A 26,489-nucleotide genomic window follows, 5' to 3' on the forward strand; every position below is an offset into this window, starting at 1 on the left:
TGGTCTCGTGGTAAGTGTCGCAGACTCTTAAGTCAGAGTTTCTCGGTTCGAACCCACTCTACCACAATTTGATACCTATTTCTAATAATAAGCCACTTAGGCTCTCAGAAATAGTAAAAAATTGAAATATTTGTGTAAATAATAAAACAAAAATATTATTTTCTTAAAAAAAAACAATGAGTGAGGAAAGAAGGTAAAATAAATTTATAAGGCGAATGTAGTATTAATAAGGTAAAAAAAGTAGCAGAGGATGTTCGAGAAAAACTTGGCATGTTCAGGTAGGTCAAATAATTTAAAGCAGTCAGGCCAGGAGTAGAAATAATCGGCGGGTATGAATAAGGAGATGCTTGAATGTGGAAGAGGCGAAGAATGTTTGCAAAGACAGAGTGGTGTGGCGATTTATTATCTCTCCGTGGTAGTTATATATAGATCCATACATTTTATTCAATTAATTGTTTTCTTCTTCTTCTTCTAGGATATCAAGCCAGTACCCTTCCGGATATGTGCTTGTTACCAAAAGTAACAGGAGTGTGTAGAGCAAGGATGATAAGGTATTTGAAGCAATTATTTTTAAATTTATATATATATATATATATATATATATATAGATATATATGTATATATATATATATACATATATATATATATATATATATATATATATATATATATATATATATATATATATATATATATATATATATATATATATATATATATATATATATATATATATATATTTATAAATATATATATATATATATATATTTATATATATATATATATATATATATATATATATATATATATATATATATAAAAATATATATATATATATATATATATATATATATATATATATATATGTAAATTTTGTCCGCCTCCGTAGTGTAATTAGAGGTCCCGGGTTCGATTCCCAAGGGGGGTAAAATAAATATTAGTGATTTTTTCACTATAATATTTATTCAATATTATTACCCTGGACTGGTACCTGAAGCGGAGGGCTGATCACCTTTCCTTCATGTGTAAACGATCAAGATAATACTGCGTTTATATGTGCCCTATGCATCATTGGGGTGCGGATAAGGGTTGTATTTTTATATATTTACATATATAAATAGAAAGTATACAATTTTTATGACATTTTATTGCAGCAATAAATAATTTTAACGGGTATCCTTAGGGATGTTTATATGAATATATCTGTTATTCTTTTCTGGATTTATTGGTGCTTTGGGCACTTCATAATAATAATTAGGTGATATCTTCAATTCGCATCACTTAAGCCGAATATTAATACTAGAAAATAGATTTTAAACTTAATATTAATTTATTTATAATTTGCTATTATGTGTAAAATGGAAAGTAAATAAATAATGGTCCTAGGAATGTAATAATTAAAAAAATACTTTCGGAAGCCTTAACATAGATAGAACTATAATAAAATAATAATAATTATAAAATTCATTGTTACTATATTTTGAATATTAAAAGCATTACCTTTTTTGGATCAAAGCGATATTTTACTTTGAGAAATAAAAATACTTTTTTTATTTTATTGATTCACTCACATTGTTATTAAAAACCATCTAGACTTTCATATTTTTCTTCATCTTTAATGAGATGTCAAAAAATAAGATATATATTTTTTTTCTAATTTTTTTTTTAGATGGATGTACGACCCTGCAGTAAAAGGTTGCGTTGAATTCGTGTATGGAGGATGCCGGGGAAACGCTAATAATTTCATCAGTAAAGAAAAATGCGAAGAAGTTTGTCATGGTAAATATAAAATCCTCCCTTAGTTTTTCCCTCTACCTCCTTCCAGTCCTTCCCTAAACTCCCTTTTTCCTGTGCCTTCCTTATTATCATCAATTTGTAATTTATGTTTTTTTAAATGTTAAAGTATTATCTAATCTCTGATTGCAAACAGCTATACTTATATGGTATCAAACGTTTTGACCAATATCACTAGTCAGTTTTTGATTGGTTGGAAGATATAGCTTTTTAGCAATAAGCCAGCCAATGTAAATTTATTTTCTGTACGTAATAATAATAATAAAACCCTTATCCGCACCCCAATGGTGCATAGGGCACTGCGTCATATAAACGCAGTGTTATCTTGATCGTTTACACATGAAGAAAAGGTGATCAGCCCTCCGCTTCAAGTACCAGTCCAGGGTAATATTGAATAAATACGTAAAGTTTAAAAAAAGTTTCTGTATTAAAGCTTAAAAAAAATAATTAAAAAAATAATAATTAGGTCCTCACCAAAACGTTACATTTCCATGATAAATTTTAAGTAAACAGGAATTCTACTGCTACTACTACTATCACTACCATCACGCCGTTTCTCCGCAGGGGTAGGCAGAAAGTATGGAACGCCACACTCTTCTGTCCTGACACACTCCTCGCCTCCTTCACATCCATACATGGATGCTCTAGTCATACATGCCCTCCAATTACGCAAACTTTTGACACCACCAGATTTAAGGTTTTGATTGATCTGATCGTGCCAAGTCTTTTGCGGCCGTCCTCGTTCTGTTATCCCGCTCACATTCGCAACATATATTTTCTTTGTCATTCTCTCGTCATCCATTCGCTCCACATGTCAATACCATCTTAAAAAAAACTCTTCCAAATCTTTTCAATTATTCCTTGTTCAGCCTTACATTCCTTTCTTATACGAATATAGTATATTTATATACATATAATTGTATGTGATTTTTTTTTCAGGAGTTTAACTTCAATTCTACGACGATGAAAGTTGAATCATATCTCCACCGATTACATTACCGTGTTAAAATACTTACAATGATTTATTTGTATAAATTTAACAAAACATAATGTATAACATACATAAAACAGGATGAAAACTAATTGAATCTTGAATGTTGACTGAGAAAAGACAAATGTAATAATTTCAACACTGTTTTTTGAAAACTCGAAATATATTTATATATATATATATATATATATATATATATATAACGTGGTAATATATTCTTTTGTAAATTGGGTGTAAATAATATGTAAAGTGGGTGTATAATAATAAAATAAACAATGTGTTGCTTTGTAATTAAAGAAACGACAATAAAAGTTTATTCTTAATTAATCTTTACAAAAACTTTTATATCTATCTGATTCTGACAGTTAATAATATTATATTTTTTCTATCGGATCTCTTTTGTTTAATTCTGTGCGACGCATGCGACATCTGGTGGTTTTATGTAGGTACTATTTGTAAGTCCTTAATAAAATGTATAGGTAGGTACCTAGTTATTTTATTACATATATATGTATATACATATATATATATATATATATATATATATATATATATATATATATATATATATATATATATATATATATATATATATATATATATATATATATATATATATATATATATATATATATATATAAATATATATGTTGCTTTAAATTGTAGGGTAGATTATATATATATATATATATATATATATATATATATATATATAATATATATATATATATATATATATATATATATATATATATATATATATATATATATATATATATATATATATATATATATATATATATATATATATATATATATATATATATATATATAAATATATATGTTGCTTTAAATTGTAGGGTAGATTATATATTTTCATTAATTGATTCGGCACTCAATTTGTGGTAATATCTTTTCATTTTAAATTTATGATTTATATGGTAAATACCACTTTTTCTATTTTAAATCGCTTTTTTAAACCTTTAGTGACTCATCGGCGCATTCCGCTTCATTGTCAAATACCGTATTTAATGCGGAATGCATCGAAACACGTGTCATAAGTGATTTGTAAAAATAGTGATTTTTACCAAGTAAAACTTGAATTGAAAATTGATAATAAATGTGTGATGTTGTAAATATGTACCAAATTATAAATAAACGTACAAAAATTACAAGAGATATTTTTTTATATGTAACTGTTTTGAAATAGTATTTATTTATTTACTATTCAAAAAACAAAGATATTTATATGTTTTCTTGAATGTTTTTCGCAGATACTTTGTGGCAGATTTTATAAACATAAAATAAAACAACTTTGTTTTAACCATTTTTTTTTTAAATTATAAGTACACTTCAACCTACCGGTTTCGACAAGAACATTGTCGTCATCAGGGATTATTAAATTCTAAACATTAGAAACATTAAAATACTCATAATTAATTACATTCCCTTACCAAATCTTCCACACGATCCGTAAAAAACCGGTATGTTAAAGTGTAATAATAATATAAAAGTGGTTAAAACAAAGTTTTTTTTAATTTTATAATGTTTATATATATATATATATATATATATATATATATATATATATATATATATATATATATATATATGTAAATATATATATATATATATATATATATATATATATATATATATATATATATATATATATATATATATATATATATATATATATATATATATATATATATATATATATATATATATATATATATATATATATATATATTTACATATATATATATATATATATATATATATATATATATATGTAAATATATATATATATATATATATATATATATATATATATATATATATATATATATATATATATATATATATATATATATATATATATGTATATATACATATATATATATATATATATATATATATATATATATATATATATATATATACATATATATATATATATATATATATATATATATATATATAAATATATATATATATATATATATATATATATATATATATGTATTCACGAATTTTCATTAAACGTGATATTTTTACAAAGATTCCAATTGAAAAAAAATGTTTTAGATGTCTCAATTTGAGATGAAAAATCTTTTGTTTGTATAGAAAAGAAGATGGACGTCTGATCATCCCAAGACTTACGACTTGGCATTTGGCTGGCTATAGAGATCACCTTATCAACTTGTGTACGTAATATATGCGTCACAATATATTTTAGACTGATGGCGACACTATCAACTATACCAAATTTCCTTTCAAATCGATGAAATGAGAACATGCATGTAAAAGGAATCCACTAGCATTGCATACACCATTTATGTTATAGTATTTGACAGTATTGACGGATCTTATGGTGGAGTAGTGGGGTGATGTGACAGACTTGCGCAAAGACATTCATTTTTCATAGCTCCAAAACTGTTCAACTTATTCCACAAAGACTATTTGTTAGATGTTAATTCCCTAAGTTCGTGTAAATTTAAAAATTTGCTTAGATTATTTATAGAAGAGACAGATTTAAGCTCCTTTTTCATTTAGCACATGATCGCTAGCTTTTACTTTGTCATCTTTTTTATGTTTTTTAAGTTTTAATTTAAAAAAAATGCTGACTGTGAGTCAAGTATTTTTTTTTGTATTTTATATTAAGTTTTTTGTATTTTGTATTAACTAATTATACTTAGAAACCTATTATACCCTTATACCCTGTTGTACTATGACTATTTATTTTGTATACCCACACACAGGTCATGCCTTTATGGGATCTTTTTTTGTATTCATTTTTATTTTTTATTAATATTTTTTGTTTTTGAATTTGTGTAATGCAAAAGAATTTAAAATAAAGAAAAATAAATAAATAAATAAATTTGGAAAATCCAAAAATCAGTCTCGCTGCTGCGTTTAACACTGATTGCTGTCGAGTCATCTATGTAATAAGATAACATCTAATAACAATCGAGTCATCTTAAAACAATAGTTTGGTAGACCATTACAATAATCGAACCCTCTTTTGGCGTAACGGAATGCCTGTTGACGACAGTCAGCAGTCCGCCTTCTCCTGAGGAGTGAGCAAATGCTGACAAGTTCCTGACTAGCCCACACTAGATTATCCCTCCTATTCCCAACACAGATTAAAACTAAACATTTTTTTAAGTTACCAGAAACAAAAATCCACTTAATGACCTTGTACATAATAAGCGAGGTAAATAATAAATGCAGCTCCCATCTAAAAAAAACACCTCATACGAGGGCATAATTTAGAAGAGATTTGAAATAAAACAGTATAAATATGAAGTTGTTTTTCTGCCTTTGTTACTAAAATTGAAACTACGGTCCCAAGTTTTCAATTTTCTTACGGTTTTCTTTTCAAAATACTGCATTTTTAAAGAGAAATACAAATAAACCACAAAAGATTACTGCAACTGGGAAATATAGAATTAACGCTTGGGTGGACACTGCACCCAACAGCTAAGAGAAGAAAAAAAAATAAGAAAGAGTAATGAAAAACAGAAAATCTTGACGTTTTCGATGGAAAAAAATATACAGTCCTGAAAGAAAAGTAAAAAGGGTAGAAGACTAATAACGATCGAAAAATCCAGCGCGGTACTAAGGATTTGACATTTCTACAAGACCATTCAAATTTAGTTACATTTTTGCTCGCTAGGGTGGCGAAATTTACGTCAGGATTCGAGATTGGGAGCAGTTATGCGAAAAACGACTATAAAAGAAATACTTATTTCATCAGAATGTGGGCACAGTGGTGACAGCAACATAGCCGCAATTGTATATATACCCGCATAGTCTGGCAAGCTACATTGTAGACTATTCTTTCCTAGAAACCAGTCACTCACTTAGAGGTACCTACCTAGCAATACTTATTTTTAATAAACCAAAGTACTAGTGAATTACCCATCATCTTTCACTGCCTTAGTACACAACAAAACCATTATGAATAAAATAAAGTATAAAAATAAAACACTTTTTACATTTTTTAGTTCAATAATGCAACACACAAATAAATAGTTCTGTTTGCATTATTATTTACATCTGAAGTTCTCGAAATTCGAGAACTACATTTCGTAGTCGTACAGGAGAAAGTGACCAACTAACAAAACGTAAAATTTTCAGGAGGTCCATTTAAGTCACTTTTGATTGTCAAGAAAATAAACATCAATGCAGTTGGTCATTTTTAACAAGTCAATATATTATACTTCCAAGTTTGAAATCGCTTTGGGATTTTTTCAGGGCAATATTAAGCTAGTAAGATATCAAATAGTCAATGATTACCTTTTTGTAAAAAATGCACTTGGTTACTTTCTCCTGTATGACTACGATATGTTATTCTTATCAACAAGTAAAAATTCAATTAGTTTGTGTTTTCACTTATTGATGATAACATCTGGAGTTCTAAAAACTAGTCGTGCTTACATTTACAAACTCAAAAAAGTTGTCTTACACAAGTGTTTTATTTTTACTATCAATTCAACTTTTACTTGTTAAATACCACTGAATTTACTTTGAAAAGTGGTATTCACAAAGTAAAACGAAATTAAAATTTATTCTTTACTTCTAACCCTTATCCATACCAAATGGTGCGTAGGGCACTGCATCATATAAACGCAGTGTCATCTTGATCGTTAACACATGAATGAAAGGTGATCAGCTCTGCGCTTCAATGCGCTGAAAATGATGTGAAATGTATAGAAACACATTTCACAATACATTTGAAGAAATAATGGTATTTACCCACTAAATAAAACTTAAATTAAAAATTAATATTCTTCACTTGGCCGCTTTCCGTTTAACTGCATCCAAATCAGAACCGAGCGGAAAATGACCTAGCATACCCGCGTAAAAAGGTCGTTTCCACAACTTTACATGAAATTTCCGCGGCGTGTTTAAAACGTCCTTTTTACGCGCATATGCGTAATTTTAACTTTGCAGGAACAAAGAGCGTTACATTGAAAAAAATAGCGGTTCACGAATCCGCGATTTGTCAACCTTCGCTTGGCTTCACATCTAATGGCGTAGGATTTCGGTTGCAAAAGAAAATAAACGTATTAAACTGCCGACAAGTGGGTTTGACATTTTTCTTTATAAATAGTTTGGCTGGAAAATGTCGAACTTACCCCTCGACTTCGATTAAGAATCGATTCTCAATATGTTTATAAAAATATATATACTTTTATACATATATACATATTAAATGTATATATTAAATGTTAAAATCGAACAATGATTTTTACTACTGAGTCTATGTTATACAATACAAAGAATGAAATTTGTATAAATTCTTTCTCATTGTTTTGGCTTTTAGAAACTAATGTGAAGATTGAATGGTATATACACACACACACACACACATATATATTTATATATATATAAACATATATTTTTTTTTTAAAACCCTTTTCCGCACCCCAATGGTGCATAGGGCACTGCGTCGTATAAACGCAGTGTTATCTTGATCGTTTACACATGGAAGAAAGGTGATCAGCCCTCCGCTTCAGGTACCAGTCCAGGGTAATATTGAATAAATATTAAAGTGAAAAAATCACTCATATTTATTTTAACCCCCCTGGGAATCGAACCCGGGACCTCCAGAACGGAAGCCTAGCACGCTGACCATTACACTACGGAGGCGGACATATATATATATATATATATATATATATATATATATATATATATATATATATATATATATATATATATATATATATATATATATATATATATATATATATATATATATATGTATATCTATATATTAACTGCATTCAGTTCTGCTCTTATTTCCAACTGCAATCACCTTATATAGTTGTTTTTACGTTTTCTGCATTCCATATATCCAAAACAACTCATCTTTCTTAATTTGATGGATAGTGTGTGTATCTCAGCCTTGCATTATTTCCTTATATCATCATTCGTTATATTAACATCTATCATACATGGTTTTACTGATCTCACTCAGAGATCGCGTTCCTTCTGCATTCAGTCAACTTTCATCCTTCTTTTGCCAACTCCATGCTTCACTTACATATATTAAGGTTATATAAGAAGAGCATGAAAGGCTGAGATAACCATTGTCGATAAAATCAAGAAACATATGATGCGAATTTAATTGGGAATAGCAGCAAAGGAAGACAGAGGAAATTTTGGCATGATCAAGTATTTCAAATACTTGAGCGTGGTCAGTGCAGGAGGATGCAAGAATGTGGAAGAGGCAAAGATTGTTTGCAAAGACTGATTGGTGTGGCGTTCTATTCTTTCTTCCTACCCATGCGAGGAAGTGGTGTGATGGTTAGTTAGTAAGTTTTAGGATTTAGGACCAAAAAGTGATTTCCAAATAAATGAATGAAAGAAAAAAATTATTAAAATAGTTCAAATAAATTCTTACATAGGTACCACAGCAAATGAAGTAAGCACTTAGATTTGATTTTTAAATTAAATGTTGCGGAAAATTTAAAAGCCAAAGAAAAGTGGTCGAAAAAATTCAATTCAAAAGACAATTATTAATTTGTTTTTTTTTGTATTTCTCTTATTTTAATTTTAATAAATGATTTCTTCAAACAATGCACAGAGTAGACAAAACATTTCTCTCCCCACTGTATTGCCTTTCGATATACCTGTTCAAGACCTTAAAGTTATCCCCAAAGATCCCGTAAACCAATTCAGAACATTTTTTTACATCTCAATATAGATGAATAATAATTTGAAGTCTAAGTATTTACAGGGCAGGTGAATAACTATTCGGACACACTCAAAATGTTGTGAATTCAAAACTGTTTGAAATTGTGATTAATCCTTATTTATTTAAACATCTTGTACATACATTTTTTATCACAAACCTTCAGCGATTTCTTTGTATATAATTCGTTGTATTTTTTTAAGCACTTCAAATCGTTTAATATTAAAATGTTTTATTTTCAATCCTGTTATCAAAAAAACATAAAATTACTTTTATATATTTTTTTACAATTTTTTTTAAAATATGGCACGATCAGGTATGCCAAATACTTGAAAGTGGTCAGGTTAGGAGTCGTAACAATCGGCGGGTATGTATGACGAGATGCATGAACGTGGAAGAGGCGAAGAATGTTTGCAAAGACAGAGTGGTGTAGCGTTCTATTCTCTTTGTCTACCCCTGCGGGGAAGCTGTGTGATGGTTAGTTAGTTAGTTATTTACAATTTTTTTAGTAATAATATTTAAACCACTCAGCGAGAAGTTTTTGTCTACCGGTTTCGAGACGTAACCATCTCTTTGTCAGGAAATTCACTACAAAAGCATGCAAACAATACTACACGTCACTACCCATAGCAAATAAATAAAAATGACTAACCACAAAGTAAATGCTTTAAATGTTTTTTTTATTTATTTTAAATTCTTTTGGACTTCACAATATATTATAATACAAGTACAAAAAAATATATTAATACTATAAAAGACCCCACAAAGGCATGGCCTGTGTATGGGTATACATTTTATTTTAGGTTATAATAAAGGCTAGTGGCAAGAATACAATAGATACCAGAAATAAAAATAGATTTAAAGTGCGAATATAAACCACTTTGACTTTAAGTCATAAATTAAACCCTGAAGAGGACAACAGGTTGTTGCCGAAACTAGTTGGTTAATAAAAATGTGAGGGGGTCAAAATACAAAGTCTTTTTATTTCTCAAAATAATTTAGTCTCGGTTGTGTTCCGAACGCGTCGAGAGAAAGGAATTACCCATCCCAGAATCCCCTCTCTGCGTACTAGTTGCTTCATCGTGCGGCCTTTGTGATGCAGAGGAAGACCGGCGAATATGGCCAGGGGGGATTTTTAATTAAACAAGGCAATTATCGCCCAGTTTTCAAGACATTTCCTCTTATGTTGAGAGCCCATTTAAACGCTGGGACACATTTTTATGAGGTCTCATTTTCATTTAAAAAAAAAACTAATTATTTTACGCCACCATTTTTTTTACTCAAGAATGAATGCTGCGGTCATCACATCAAGAGCACGTGATTTTTGTTTTTTTTTTCTGAGTCTAAGTAAAAAAATGAAATTGGTGGTATTTCAATTATTTATTTATCGGTCAATTTATATAGGGCTGTTTTTATGGTAAATACCTCAAGGGCACTTCACAATTTAGAGTAATTTGACCATTTAAAAACGACATAACGAAATCATTGTGTGTCGGGTTGTGGTCCCGTGGTTAGTGTCGTGGACTCTCAAGTCAGAATTTCTCGGTTCGAACCCACTCTTCCACAATTTGATACTTATTTCTAATAATGAGCCGCTTAGGCTCACAGAAATAGTACGAAAGTTTAATATTTGTGTATACTTTTATATATATATATATATATGTATATATATATATATATATATATATATATATATATATATATATATATATATATATATATATATATATATATATATATATATATATATATATATGTATATATATATATATTTATATATATATATATATATATACATATATATATATATATATATATATATATATATATATATATATATATATATATATATATATATATATATATATATATATATATATATATATATTGAAACATTATTCTTGAATCACTAGAACTTCACTAGAGACATCTATTGGTGAGATGATAAAAATCTTTTTATTAAGCAGAAACTCTTTTATGTGAGGTCCGAATCCTGGATTATAATCACATACATGAGAAAATAACCTTTAAAAAAATATATTTTAGCTTATAATTTGACCAGTTAATTTATTTTTAGGGTAGGGAATAAACACAAACATATTTCTGATTCAAATGTAAACATTTCTAGTAGCGAGAGGGTTGAATTGATCATTGAAAATATCGATTAAAGCTAGCCTGTGTACTTTATTTGGGGCAAAATATTAATAAATACGCGTTAAAGGGTTACATATCTACGCGACACGCGCACCCCTTATGTTCACGATAAAACCTTCGGGGGTCAGGAAAGGGTTAAGGTACAGGTGTTAATATTTGGATAGGTCGTTAGTTAGCCCTTAAAAGCTTTTTAGATATGATCACTTGGGCCTGGTAAGTGCCCATTTTAGAATCAAAACACGAGGGCTGTTTTTAAGGGATGATATTTTAAGAGAATGACCCAAATTAATGGTATATGTATTTAAATTTAAATTTAAATTTATTAAAAAAATATATATATAAACATAACAAACAATATTCAAGGCGTATATATTAAAAGTAAGCAAGAAGACTTAAAGGTGTAGAAGAATCCCGCTTCGGAAAACTCCTTCGGACACATGGAACAGATCAATATCTAATGTGATATTGTTCAACATAGCGGTAGCTCTTCCTACAGGCATAACCATCGGCAGGTTGGTCCTGTGTATAGGAATGTGAAACAATCTATGCCGACGCTGTCTTAGGTAACTATCGGGAACATACAGACCAATGCTCCGGATAATTTCAGGATTATCGATCATACCGCGCAACAATCGATAAAAATGCGTAATCAAATACACATTCCTTCTAGTCTCTAAACTATTGTAGCCGAGCATATCCTGGAGAAACTGGGTCGGGTAGAGCCATGGAATAGCCGTACTCTCTCATGTAGAGATACCTCAGAAACTTCTTTTGGACTTTCTCTACCATAAGAGAGTACTTAAGCTCGTGTGGCCCCCAAAACATCGAGCCACTCTACTTCGCACCAAGGAGTTATAAAGAGTATAAAGGAGATGAGATGAAGAGAGTATATAAGAGATGTATATCAAACATATAAAGATTTCATTTTACCTTCTTCTTCTTCTTCCTGATTTCATCTCAACTTATCGTCATTGTAGACTGTTGGAGTCAGCTCTCCTCATCCTCAGGTCTAAATATAAACATATAGTGTTTTTTTACAATTTTTTCATATCTTATCACAAAGTGAATGCCGGAACAATGAATAAAATATTATTTTTAGGGCTGTTGCCCTAAAAATAATATTTTATTTTGAGTGTGTTTCATTTCCCATTCCTATACACAGGACCAACCTGCCGATGGTTATGCCTGTAGGAAGAGGTACCGCTATGTTGAACAATATCACATTGGATATTGATCTGTTCCATGTGTCCGAAGGAGTTTTCCGAAGCGGGATTCTTCTACACCTGTAAGTCTTCTTGCTTACTTTTAATATATACGCCTTGAATATTGTTTGTTATGTATATATATATATTTTTATTGAATAAATTGAATTGAAATTTAGTGTGTCCAAATACTTGTTCACAAATCAGGATTATCTCCAATTATACTCATATTATTCTCCAAGGACCTATCATTCTATCATGCACAACGTCACCTAGGCCATGCCTTCGAATCATGTTATCTTCCTGCAGCATCCATGAATTCTTTGGTCTCCCTCTAGATGTCTTTCGAGGAAGATCCATGGCGATCGCCTGGTTGACAATATGTTCAGGTTCTCTGCGTCCTATGTGCCCATACCACCTCCAATTGCCTTTCCTCTACCTTACTATTGATGCCTGTTACAGCCAGGCTTCCACGGATGCGTGAACTCTTTATTTTGTCTCTAAGGGACACTTCAGCTGAACACCTAAGCATTCGCATTTCAGCAGTTTCTAGTTGCCTAGGGTATCATATCATAAAATGAATTTTTTGACACCTCATCGAAGATGAAGAAGAATATGGAAATCTGGGCATTTACGGGGCTGACGACCGTCATAAGCTGGTTTAAGTGATCAATTTACACACGTGTAGCATTCACCAATTCTACCCATTATTGACAACCACACTACTCAAATTCTTGGAAGTTCTATATATATGAACCAATTTTGAAACATTATTCTTGATTCACTAGAACTTCACTAGAGACATCTATTGATATATTACTATGACTAGTAAATGCCCAGACTTCCATATTCTTCTTCATCTTTGATGAGATGTCAAAAAATAATATGATAATAACTCCTATAATTGGATATAATCCAGATTTTGTGAACAAGTATTTGGATACACTCAAAATTTTGTCATAAAATTTGTAAGTTCTTTCATGTGTGAGTTCTTGAAAGCATCTATAGTTGATATGCAAGATGATTCTCGAATTATTTCACATACTAAGAGATGCCTGAAAACATGGTTTTTCATTTTAATCAAGCTTATATTTTAGCACCGGTTATTTTTACCACAGCATTATTGGTGTGTCCAAATTCTTGTTCACAAATCTGGGTTTATTTAGAAGTTTAGTAGTTCTTTAGAAACCTTTTTTTTAAGATAAATATTTGTGTTTTTATTATTTACACAAATATTTCAATTTCATACTATTTCTGTGAGCCTAAGCGGCTCATTATTAAAAATATGTATCAAATTGTGGTAGAGTGGGCTCGAACCGAGAAACTCTGACTTAAGAGTCCGCGACACTAACCACGGGACCACAACCGACACAACTATCAAAATGATAAAAGCACGTGACGCATCACACCTGTGGTAAGTATATTCTGTGCAAAATTTTGAATGTGTCCAAATCTGGATTATCTACAAATAGGAGTTGTTTGAGAAACCCAGATTTGTGAAGGACAGTGTTTAGGGCGGTATTTTTCTGATTTAATTTTCAAAATGGAGATTTTCTCTAGTCCGAATGACAGCCGGAAACTCTGTGGGCGCCATCTCGCGCCGGCGGGAGATATGAGAATTTTATAATTGTTTCCAACATGTCCGCCATTTCCGGCCCAGGAAATGACTCTTTTTATGCTTGTTACCGAGATACGACGATTGTAAACCCACCCCAATCTAAAACAGCCCTTAAAATTAAAAAAAAAATGTTACCAGAATTGAGAATAAAATTTTTGGACGATCAGCGCAAATGAGGGTTGGCATTAATTTTTTTATCAAAGAGTAATATTTGTTTTATTTTTATTTATTTAAACATTAATTTTGTCCATCTCCGTAGTGTAATGGTCAGCACGCTCGGCTACCGTTCTGGAGGTCCCGGGTTCGATTCCCAGGGGGGGGGTAAAATAAATATAAGTGATTTTTTCACTGCACTATTTATTCAATATTACCCTGGACTGGTACCTAATGCGGAGGGCTGATCACCTTTCCTTCATGTGTAAACGATCAAGATAACACTGCGTTTGTATTACGCAGTGCCTTATGCACCATTGGGGTGCGGATAAGGGTTTTATTATAATTATTATTATTAAACATTAATTTTTAACTATTTATTTATTTATAATTATATATATATATATATATATATATATATATATATATATATATATATATATATATATATATATATATATATATATATATATATATATATAAATTCATGTACTGTTTACATCCATTTAAAAATTTATAAACTTAATTAATATTTTTTTGCAGAGACCCACCAAGCCACCTTGTGTGTCTTGTCGGTGGTGTTATTTTTACATACGTTTTTTTAATTCATTTTTTGTTTTTATCTTTTTTAATCTAATATACACACAAAATAAATGAAAAAAAAAATTTTTTTTTTACAATTTTCATAGAATTAACTCTTGATCATTTACCCATTCGTTTATTTACTAAAATATTTAAATTTCATACTATTTCTGTAAGCCTAAGCGGCTCTTCATTAAAAATAGATATTGGTCAAAACGTTTGATACCATATATAGCTGTTTGCAATCACAGGGTAGATAGTACTTGAACATTTTAATAAACATAAATTACAAATTGACATTTAAAAAAATATAAATTACAAAAGATGATAATAAGGAGGTTACAGGAAAAAGGGAGTTTAGGGAAGGAGGTAGAGGGAGGAGGTTTGATGGACAGTTAGGGTACTAATGATAGATAGTAATGTCTCAGACGTTTCTTAAAAGTTGTAACAGAAGGTGCATTTTTACGCGGAGAGGTAATTCATTCCATAGTCTAGCCGCTTGGACAGAGAAGGAATTGATAATAATAATAATGCTGATAGGTCTTATGTATAAAGAAACGCATGAATGTAGAAAAGGAGAAGATTGTTAGCAAAGATAGATTGGTGTGGCATTGTATTCTCTCTGAAAAATGGATTATTATTTTAACATATTATTATTTTTAATTATCTTCCTTTAAGGGTCAAATGTTATCACAATAATTCCGAGTAATATATGGAATGAAAAGAAACAGATATATGTCCAGGCCAAATGGTAGTAATATATAAATTAATTACTATTTTTTGTTGGGTAATATATCCATATATCCATAGTTGTCTGCCTCCATAGTGTAATGTTCAGCACGCTCGGCTACCGTTCTGGAAGTCCCGGGTTCGATTCCCAGGGGGGGTCAAATAAATTTAAGTGATTTTTTTCACTGTAATATTTATTCAATAGTACCCTGGATTGGTACCTGAAGCGGAGGGCTGATCACCTTTCCTTCATGTGTTAGCGATTAATTTAACACTGCGTTTGTATGATGCAGTGCCCTATGCACCATCGGGGTGCGGATAAGGGTTTGAAATATATCCAAAATTAAACATGGTTATTGTATTAAATTCTACTTTTATTTACATATATCGCTCACTGCTTTCTACAACGTCATATATAAAAAAAATTGTCAATTTTTAGTTGTGGATGTTTTTCGGAATGCCCAGAAAATGTACTATATCCCAGCAAAAGCGGCATATTAAAACTTAATATTTACCTAATAATAAAAGTCTGCGTAATCGGAGGACATGTATGACTAGATGTATGGATGTGAAGGAGGCGAGGAGTGTATGTCAGGACAGAAGAGTGCGGCGTTCCATCCTCTCTGCCTACCCCTGCGGAGAAACGGCGTGATGGTAGTATTTAGTAGTAGTACCAAGTAAAACTTCAATTAAAAATAATAATAAAAATATCGAAGAAAGAAGAAGAATAATTTTAATTTATTGATTTAAAATTGAGTTTGTGTAATTCATTTCTGAGCCGTCAATTCTAAACAAAAATATAATTATATATTAAATAATTTGCAAATAGTATCATCAATTGCGGCATGTAGGTGAAGTGTCAGTGTCTATTAATATATATATATTTTTTAAATGTTTTATTTAGCTATGAATCAGGTATGATTTGAATATTTTTAATATTATGAATAAGTGGATTGATTTTTTTAGTTGAGAATGTACCAAGGATGGATTGTAAAATGAAAGAAAACAGAAAAAATGTGATGAAATGAATGAGTATATAGGAATGTCAAAATAAAACAACTTATTTATTGGAAAACCAACAGAATATTTAACAAAAATAACATAATTTAATAAAATAACATTCCAATTAGAGGTTTCCACTTAAGTAATCTAAAAATAAAAATAAACTGTCATGTACGTAAAAGTATAACTATATAATGAACTGACATTACGTGTCCGCCTCTGTAGTGTAATGGTCAGCACGCTCGGCTACCGTTCTGGAGGTCCCGGGTTCGATTCCCAGGGGGGTCAAATAAATATAAGTGATTTTTTCACTGTAATATTTATTCAATATTACCCTGGACTGGTACCTGAAGCGGAGGGCTGATCACCTTTCCTTCGTGTGTAAACGATCAAGATAACACTGTGTTCATATGAAGCAGTGCCCTATGCACCATTGGGGTGCGGATAAGGGTTTTATTATTATTATTATTATTACGTGTTTTTATCAAATAATACAAATTTTCTTTATCAACTAGTCAAATAGACATCAACAATATTTGTCTCAAACGTATTAAAAGAAACATTATTGACGTCTATTTCATTAAGCATTACATTGCACATATCGCAGGCTCCATTTTAAAATGAATTTTGGTAGGACTTGGTGTGCATTTTAGGGATTTTAAATAAATTTTTGTTTCTGGTCTGTGCTCCCGGGACTCTAAAATTAATCAGTGATAAAAGCTCTGGGCAATCTACATAATTATTTAAAATTTTAAACAGGAAAATAAGGTCAGCATTGTTCCTACGTGTTACGAGCTTGGGTAAATTCATAAATTCATTGCTTGTACTTAAAACTATTGTACTTAAGGTACATTGTATGGGGGATAGTAGGAGAGAGAGTCTATGTACATTACATATATCGCTCACTCCTTTCAAGAACGTCATAAATCGAAAATTGGCAATTTTCAGTTGAGCATGTTTTCTAAATGCTCAGAAAATGTACTATATCCCAGCAAAAGCGGCATATTTTTAACTTAATATTTACCCGCTACAGGGTAGAAAGTGTTGTTTTTGCATTTTGAAGAAAAGGTAAAACTTTTTTTTTTAAATATACTTAATATTTTTCAAATGGACGAAAAACCTTCAGGTTTTACCTAAAAAGATCTGTTGCACAGTAAAAAGTTCAATAAGTAGCTTGATATTTATTTTTAATACATTGTATTATATTTTTAAACTTTAAAAACTTTCTGAAAAATCAAGTTGTTTGATTTATGACGTTCTTGAAAGGAGTGAGCGATATATGACTAGAAGCTAGGACTGTATGCCAGCGTTAGGAATGGAGAAATCAGAAGGAATATGCAGCTGAGGCAGGAATAATTGTGAAATATTATGAATACCTACGTCTCTAAGATGGTTTGAGGATGTGGAGATAATGGTTAGAGCAGTATATATGTAATAGTAGAACCGATAGTCTACATAGCATGTGTGACTAGAAGCTAGGACTGTGTGCCAGGGCTAAGAATGGAAAGATCAGAAGAAATGCGCAACTGAGACAGGTATAATCGGGAAGAACTAAGAAAGCGTCTCAGGGATGGTTTGGCCATGTGGAGAGAATGTTTATATGGAAGAGTAGGACTGTATGCAGTCGAAGGTAGGATTGTATGCCAGGGCTAGGAATGGATAAATCAGAAGGAATGTGTAACTGATATATAATATGTTTTTAATATGTTTATTCATAAATTTAATCGTTTAAACCACAGTTGGCCAACCCGCAGCCCTTATAATATAAGATAATTTAAGAAGAATATATTTTTAAACCAGTGATATATTTGTGATACAAGGTTTGATACATCAACAAAATATATGCCCTCAAGTATTATCTATGAGCAAAGTCATGCATGTTGTTGTAAAAACAGTGAACAATATACGGATATTGTTCACTGTTCAGAGCGTGCGAACGGTCGCACGCTCTTCAGCATTGCCAATTTAAGGCAATCTCAAAAAATTTCAAAAACCAGTTAAAGAGTGCAACTATTGAAATAGATTAAGTAAAGCGTAAAATTAAGTAAGCGAAGAGAAACTCAAATCTCAAACTGAGTGGTCATTAGTAAAATTATTTTTTAATAAAATAAAAATGTTAATATTGTTTGATTTATGTGTTCTAATTAATAATTTTGATTGTTAAATTTTTTCAAAATAGTGTCTGCCTCCGTAGTGTAATGGTCAGCACGCTCGGCTACCGTTCTGGAGGTCCCGGGCTCGATTCCCAAGGGGGGTAAAAATAAATATAAGTGATTTTTTCACTGTAATATTTATTCAATATTACCATGGACTGGTACCTGAAGCGGAGGGCTGATCACCTTTCCTTCATGTGTAAAACGATCATGATAACACTGCGTTTATAAGACACAGTGCCCTATGCACCATTGGGGTGCGGATAAGGGTTTTATTATTTTTATTATATTAATTTTTTTCAAAATGTATATTATCAAAATGTATATACCAATACATTTTTTGTTGGTTTTTGTATGTTTTTTGCTCACTTCTGGTCTAAGTAATGTTTTCTTTCTTCACAACTACCATGATTTTACTTTCTGATTACCTCCGCATTCAAATTATTTATAATAAGTACTTACAAAAAATCAAAAAGTATGAAATTCATTGCTTAAAAAAAAATTCTAATGTCTGTATGCGGTCCTTGGAATAATTTTAAGTCATCGATGCGGTCCGGGATTCTATTTGGGTTGGCCAGGCCTGGTTTAAACTAACAAAACAGAAAATAACATTAAACTTTTCAGGCGTGCTTCATTTTTCTGCTATTGGCTATAAACATAGCAGATGGAAGTCCATTAAGGAATGTAATTGTAAGAAAACAGAGAAAAGGTGAGAATTAAAAATAATAATTATGTTTTAAGATTCCCTGCCCTTATTATCTTTCAAATCATCCCACATAAGCAGGCTACAGTGGCAATCTTATTCCCCGTAAGAACCATACAATGTCATCTATGTTTTATACAGGACTATTCAAAAGAAGTTTCTGAGGTATCTCTACATGACAGAGTACGGCTATTATCCTCAGCTCTACCCGACCGAGTATCTCCAGGATATGCTCGGCCACAATAGTTTAGAGACTAGAAGGAATGTGTATTTGATTACGCATTTTTATCCATTGTTACGCGGTATGATCGATAATCACGAAATTATCCGGAACATTGGTCTGTATGTTCCCGATTATTACCTAAGACAGCGTCGACATAGATTGTTTCATATTACTATACACAGGATCAACCTGCCGATGGTTATGCCTGTAGGAAGAGCTACCGCTATGTTGAACAATATCACATTGGATATTGATCTGTTCCATGTGTCCAAAGGAGTTTTCCGAAGCGGGATTCTTCTACACCTTTAAGTCTTCTTGCTTACTTTTAATTTATACGCCTTGAATACTGTTTGTTATATATTCTTCTTCTTCTTCTTCTTTTTGTAGATCCTAGGGATCTGTTTGTGCCTCCGCATATCGCTCTTGGGATGTTGACTCCCAGCATTCCATCTTTTCGGAGGTCTACCTGGGGGTCGGCATCCTTCAGGATTACCTTGAAGGGCGATACGTGGAAGTCTGTCTTCTAATATTCTGTTTATATGTTCATTGGAATGAACAATATACTGGAGTATTGCCGTTCCCACCTCACGATATCCTCCGTCTTACACATGCTCCGGATGTCGGTATTTCTTACTCGGTCTCGCAGTATGTTTCCGGTTATGGATCGGAGAGTCTTCATCTCGGAGGTTCCAAGTCGAGATTTTGTTCTGGAAGTATCTGCTCTTGCCTCAATCCCATAAGTGACTATTGGTCGTACATATGTTATGTATATTTTCATTTTACTTTCTATTCTCATGTGTTTGTTCCTCCACACCGAGTTTCTGAGGCATCCGGATATAAAATTTGACAAGATGAATTAGACAAATAAATGAACTGTGTGACAAATCTTCATTGATATAAAATATTGAATCCATTGTCTCTATTGTATTGCTTTTAGGGATCAACCATATTAATTTATTATTAACTATAGACATTCACAATTATTTTTAAGAAATATAAACTGAATATGATATAAATCCTTGTACATAATAGGCAAGGAGATTTTTTATTCAACTAGTAAATATTATTAAAAAAAAAACTATTCTATTCACAAAACTAAACCGTCTTAGAGAACCTTTGAACAATTTTATAATTATATGTATGAAGACCATATTGTTTTATTTCTAGCCCAACACTTCCAACACTATGATTCTTTCGACGTAAAATATGATTCATCTCATCCAGTAATATCCACACAAAAACCCGACATGATGTCATTCATACCTGCTAATGGAGAGTACAGTGCTCAAAGATACATTGCAAGCTCAAATCAAGGCCTACCTAATGCAGAACACACCAATACAGGATCAGTATCGGTCCAACAACCAATTTATGTGAATCCTGGGCTGATACAACCAAATCAGATGAACCAACAGACCGAAAATCCCATATTTTTCTACAATGGACAGTGGCAACAAGGTTTTATTTACCCAGGTAAACAAAAATAACACACTAAGGACGGGAAAGGTATTTCTACCCGTTGGGTGGATTGATGCTTAAGGACGGGAAGGGTATTTTTACCTTCTGCGCTGGCCTCCTTTCAAAGTCAGAAAAGAAGAAATTATGAAATGTTTTTTATGAATATTATGTACCAATCTCTTTGTTAAGGTCTTAACTACATAAACACAATTATCAAACGCCGTCACCAGCAGTCGTCATCAGCCCGGTCCGCAGGTGATGGGATTTGATAATTGTGTGAAATGTGTTAATAGACATGGACGATCAAATCAAAAACTGATTTAACATATTGTTTACGGGAAACGCTTAAAGGCATGTTTTAAATACTGTTGGTAGAGAGCGGGAGACGATTGCAAGCGTTCTATTTGCTTACTTTAGGTAGAGCGCGAGAGACGCCTGCACACATTGTACAGATGGGAATTGGGTGTTGCGGCTACTTGTGATTAGTATACTGAGGGTCGGGCGGCAGACTGCCAGAGTATAATTAAGGTCCTTTTCCATACTGTTGGTAGAGAGCGGGAGACGCTTGCGAGCGTTCTATTTTCTTACTTTAGGTAGAGCGCTAGAGACGCAAACATTGTACAGATGGGAATTGGGTGTTGCGGCTACTTGTGATTAGTATACTGAGGATCGGGCGGCAGACTGCCAGAGTATAATTAGGGTCCTTTTCCATACTGTTGGTAGAGAGCGGAAGACGCTTGCGAGCGTTGTATTTGCTTACTTTTGGTAGAGCGCGAGAGACGCCTGCAAACATTGTACAGATGGGAATTGGGTGTTGCGGCTACTTGTGATTAGTATACTGTGGGTCGGGCAGCAGACTGCCAGAGTATAATTAGGGTCCTTTTCCATACTGTTGGTAGAGAGCAGGAGATGCTTGCAAGCATTCTATTTGCTTACTTTAGGTAGAGCGCGAGAGATGCCTGCAAACATTGTACAGATGGGAATTGAGTGTTGCGGCTACTTGTGATAAGTATGCTGAGGGTCGGGGTTGGGATTGATAAAAAAACCGCCCGACAACAATACGTTAGTAACAACTTTTTAACAACAAATAATAATGATGTTTATAATATTGTTTTTTAAATTTTTGTTTAAGTTAATCAGATCAAATAGCTTTCTCCTATCACTCGACTTTATTAAATTTAAATTTTTGTTTGTTTCAGCTCAAAATACGAATTCAATTCAACAAACGCAAGAAGTTATACCAAATATCCAAAGCGTCAACTATAATGGTTTTGGAAAAGCAAGTTACGATACATTACCAAATGAATCTGCGACATTCAACCAGTATCCCGATAATTCCGGGACTATTCCTTCTTTCGACAATTCGAACCCATCACAAAACGTTATTCCTGAAACATTTTTGAACCCAATTTTCAAGTCAACGCCAGCTCCCATGTGTACCACAGGAACCAAACGTTTTCCAATGGGATAAACATTAATTTTTATCCGGCTTCATAGAGTGGTGGTTAGCGCGTTCGGCTATCGTGCTGAAGGTCACTGGTTTATTCCCTAACTAACTAACAAGCCATCACGCCGCTTCGCCACAGGGGTTGGCAGAGAGAATAGAATGCCAAACCAATGTGTCTTTGCAAACAATCCTTGCTCTTTTTCACATACATGCATGTACTTATTATATTATTTATTGATTCGGCATTAACTTTGTGGAATGACATGATTATTTTATTAAAATTAAACACTTAAATTAACCACTTTAAAGTAGTATATTCAAGTGTTTAATTATAATAAAATAATCATGTACTTATTCATACCCGCCGATTATTTTGACTCCTGACCCGGCCGCTTTCAGTATTTGACAAACCTGATCGTGCCAAGTTTTTCTCGGTCTTCCTTTGCTCCTTTTTCCAACCACATTCGCCTCATAAATTTGTTTTACCTTTCTTTCTTCAATCATTCGTTCTACTTGTCCAAACCATCTCAATACAACTTTCTTAATTTTATCGATAATGCTTATCTCAGCCTTGAGTTCTTTCCTTATTTCACCATTCGAACATCTCGCTCACTCCTTTCAACAACGTCATAAATCAAAAATCGTAAATTTTCAGTTGTGCATGTTTTCGGAATGCCCAGAAAGTGTAATGTATCCCAGCAAAAGCGGCATATTTTCAACTTAATACATATTTACCTGCTACAGGGCAGAAAGAGTTGTTTTCGCATTTTGAAGAAAAGGTATTGTTTGATTATTTTTTTTAAATTGTACTAAATATTTTTAAAATGGAGAAAAAACATCCAGGTTTTACCTAAAAGATCTGTTGCACAGTAAAAAGTTGAATAAGTGGCTTGATATTTATTTTTAATACATTTTATTATATTTTTAAACTTAAAAAACGATCTCCTGAAAAATCTAGTTTTTTGAGCGATCTATCATACATCGTAACTAAAAATATTGGATGTTAAAACTTAAAATAAATTAACCATTATGCAGGGGTAGGCAGAGAGAATAGAACGCCACACCACTGTCTTTGCAAACAATTTTTAGATTGTTTCACATTACTATAGACAGGACCAACCTGCCGATGGTTATGCCTGTAGGAAGAGCTACCGCTATGTTGAACAATATCACATTGGATATTGATCTGTTCCATGTGTCCGAAGGAGTTTTCCGAAGCGGGATTCTTCTACACCTTTAAGTCTTCTTGCTTACTTTTGATATATACGCCTTGAATATTGTTTGTTATGTATATATTATTTTTTTATTGAATAAATTGAATTGAATTGAATATTTCCCTGATCCTGGTATTTCTTATTCTATCTCGAAGACTCTTGCCTGATGTGCTTCTTAGTCTACATTTTTGACACTCTAAGCGCGTTTTTTATAGCAACGGTGTCCGCTCTACTTTGATTCCATACGTCATGAAATAAGGGTACTAAATTTAAATAAATTATTGAATTAAATTTAAAAGAAATGTATGCCTTCAATTTTCTTTCCATTCCATTTAAACAGATTGAGTCCCAGCTGAGTAAAGAAACAAACAAATTACGACGTATAAACTTAAAACGCTTTATTTTCAACATTATTAAAATAAGGGTACAAAAATAAAATGATTAATGAAATAAAAAAATCATGAAATATATGCTTCGTATTTTCATTCTTTCCATTTGAACAGACTGGGCCACAGTAGCACATGGTACAGCTAATAAAGTAAGGTGACTACAGTACCGTAGAATGGCGCTACTTGAACTTTGATGTGTTACTTGAGCCCAGTACAAAAAAAATGATTTAGATCTGTATTTGGTCTACAATAATGAACGTATTGACATGATTCATTGTTACCCTGACAGGTGACACTTATTGTCACAATACTTCGATCGATACCACGATCTAAATTTTTTTTTTTGTACTGGGTAAAAGTAACACATCGAAGTTCAAGTAGCCCCGTTTTACGGTACAGGTAATAAGGATCTCTAACCCTTATCCGCACCCCAATGGTGCGTAGGGCACAGCATCATATAAACACAGTGTTATCTTGATCGTAAACACACGAAGGAAACGTGATCAGCCCTCCGCTAATAAGGATACAAAAATAAAAGAAATAATTGCTTTGGGTTTATTAAATTTATTAATTTTTTTAGCTAAACATTTATTAATATCACTTGAGTCTATTTGTAATAATATAAACTACATCATAATATAATATGGATGGAATAACAGTAATATACATATATAAATATATATATATATATATATATATATATATATATATATATATATATATATATATCCGCCTCTGTAGTGTAATGGTCAGCACGCTCGGCTACCGTTCTGAAGGTCCCGGGTTCGATTCCCAAGGGGGGTAAAATAAATATAAATGATTTTTTCACTGTAATATTTATTCAAAATTATTTATTTATTCATTTATATAAAACCCTTATCCGCACCCCAATGGTGCATAGGGCACTGCTTCATATAAACGCAGTGTTACCTTGATCGTTTACCCATGAAGGAAAGATGATCAGCCTTCCGCTTCTGGTACTAGTCCAGGGTAATATTGAATAAATATTACATTGAAAAAATCACTAATATTTATTTGACCCCACCTGGGAATTGAACCCGGGACCTCCAGAACGGTAGCCGAGCGTGCTGACCATTACACTAGGGAGGCGGACAATTGTATACATATATATATATATATATATATATATATATATATATATATAAATTAATATACAAAAAATGCCTAAATGTTTTAAAATAAATGCACAATTCAATATCATTTTGTACATACTTGCAACTAATTTCTTTAAACAAGATTAAACATTTTGATTGTAATCACGAGAATCATTGAAGTGGTTCAAAAATGGAAAAAAATGTACCTAAATGAAATCAGCACTTTATCAACATATCCAATTATTCAATATTTTCTGTTAAGCAAAAAAAAAAACACCAAAAATAGTAAATTAGTTATAGTTCCAGAGAAATAGTTGAGAATTTATACTTGGCTCACGGTCTGTGTCACACTGGTAATGCCCAGCACACGTTTGGCACACAATTGTGCCAGCGCGGTACCCGAAATTAAAAACGACAATTTCTCTGGAACATCTCAATCGTTTTGGGTTAAACCTTATCTGATTCTTTACACTTCTGACATCTATGGAATTAATTTGAAAGAAAAATAGATTTTGTGTTATAAATATACATATATTCAAGTAAAACACAATTAGTGTGTGATATGTTTTAAAATAAACAAATTTTAGATAACAAATTTTTTACTTTTTGTGACAATTAGCCCTCTCCTCTTCTTTTCCCAAAAAACTTTTAAAATTTTCAACTGAGGACGCCAACATCAGCTAAAAAACTCCAAATCGATCAATATTACAACCAACATTCGAAAGGAATTGTATAACAACGCATATATATATTTCAATCTTTAAAAAAAAAACAATTTGGAACTTAAATAATGGGCAAAATGGTGAATGTTACACACGTGTATAAAGTGGTCACTAAAGCCAGCCAAATTTCA

The 26,489-nt window shown here is 31.6% G+C and overlaps 2 long non-coding RNA genes across 2 annotated transcripts; both read left to right on the forward strand.

Moving 5' to 3' along the window:
- Window positions 1–438: 438 nt before the first annotated feature.
- LOC148310056 (uncharacterized) lies at window positions 439–2,763 on the forward strand. Its single transcript, XR_015837439.1, has 3 exons — window positions 439–551; window positions 1,670–1,779; window positions 2,734–2,763. It is a non-coding gene; the product is annotated as an uncharacterized LOC148310056 (long non-coding RNA).
- A 13,996-nt stretch (window positions 2,764–16,759) lies between these two features.
- Window positions 16,760–25,236, forward strand: LOC148310057 (uncharacterized). Its single transcript, XR_015837440.1, has 4 exons — window positions 16,760–16,847; window positions 19,712–19,796; window positions 21,181–21,486; window positions 22,671–25,236. It is a non-coding gene; the product is annotated as an uncharacterized LOC148310057 (long non-coding RNA).
- Window positions 25,237–26,489: the final 1,253 nt, after the last annotated feature.

The sequence above is a fragment of the Brachycentrus maculatus genome, unplaced genomic scaffold (genome assembly GCF_059751285.1).
Source record: "Brachycentrus maculatus isolate JH-2025_06_01 unplaced genomic scaffold, ASM5975128v1 h1tg000109l, whole genome shotgun sequence".
Lineage (NCBI taxonomy): Eukaryota > Metazoa > Arthropoda > Insecta > Trichoptera > Brachycentridae > Brachycentrus > Brachycentrus maculatus.